The 929-nt window shown below is 43.1% G+C and overlaps 1 protein-coding gene across 2 annotated transcripts in view; it reads left to right on the top strand.

Annotated features, from left to right (window-relative positions):
• The first annotated feature begins 24 nt into the window (after positions 1-24).
• Positions 25-929, top strand: part of FERRY3 (FERRY endosomal RAB5 effector complex subunit 3) — a 59,949-nt gene continuing 59,044 nt past the window's right edge. Inside the window, exon 1 of one of the 2 annotated variants that reach the window (XM_019039383.4) lies at positions 25-328. The gene's annotated coding sequence lies outside the window, so the exon portion shown is untranslated. The remainder of the gene's footprint in view (positions 329-929) is intronic. The other variant, XM_063693753.1, reaches the window with a different exon arrangement.

Genomic DNA, 929 nt, shown 5'->3' with positions numbered 1-929 from the left:
TATCCGGTCCACCAGAGCCGAGTTTGTGCTTTGTCCCTGCACTTTCGTCACAACGGCGGATTTGCCCTGTCTCTGAAATACAGAATAACAATAGAAATACACCTTATTGCACCTTTCAAATGGTTAAATTGAAACAGGTTGGGACATAGGGGCACTTGGACTGAGAAATTTTCTACAAGATGCCAGGAAATAGAAAAGGATGTGGCGAATCTACGTTCGCGGATCCGCGGGGTGGAAAAAGTATATCGGCAAGTCAGCTGGTTTCCCAGTGCAGGACGCGCTGACAGCTCGAGTGAGCGGGCTGCCCAGGACTTCCGAACTAGACGAGGTGAGCCCAGAACCGAGTGAGGATGCCCTTTCAGACTGACAACCGTTACAGAGGGATTAGTCCCCTCACCCGGCTGAAGTTTTCTCAGCTCGACCGTCTGTCTTCCTTTTCCCTGATTAATGTGAGCCTCAGAGCCTCCGCTCTGTTGGCTGTGTGTGTTCGGTCCAGACCTCCTCCCATCCCATTTTCTTATGGGAAACCTTCCTGGACTTAACGGTTGCTAAAACTGAACCAAGGCTTCAGGATAGACCATTAGTCTAAAAAAAGAGCGAGAGGAGAAAGAACTAAAGTTATCAGTTTCTTGAAACACAAGTCTAAATGTTGAACCAGAGCTTTTGTGTCTGCCTTCTCTTTTTTTTTCAACATTCCTGATTCATTCATATTTTTGCATTTATTAGTGGTTGATTCTTTTTTATTGCTGTGTAGTATTTATCTCATAAAATAAACAAGTTTACTATTCTCCTACTAATACGCATTTTGGTTGTTTCCAGTTTGGGGTATTATAAATAAAACTTATATGAGCATTCTTCTGGGTGTACTTTAGCGAACATATGCGTTTGTGTGTATTTGGATATATACTTAGGAATGAAATTTCTACATC

This window comes from Gorilla gorilla, chromosome 10 (assembly GCF_029281585.2).
Source record: "Gorilla gorilla gorilla isolate KB3781 chromosome 10, NHGRI_mGorGor1-v2.1_pri, whole genome shotgun sequence".
In the NCBI taxonomy this organism is placed as follows: Eukaryota; Metazoa; Chordata; class Mammalia; order Primates; family Hominidae; genus Gorilla; species Gorilla gorilla.
Note: the sequence above shows the minus strand (reverse complement) of the source record. Positions and strands in the feature narration are given on the sequence as shown.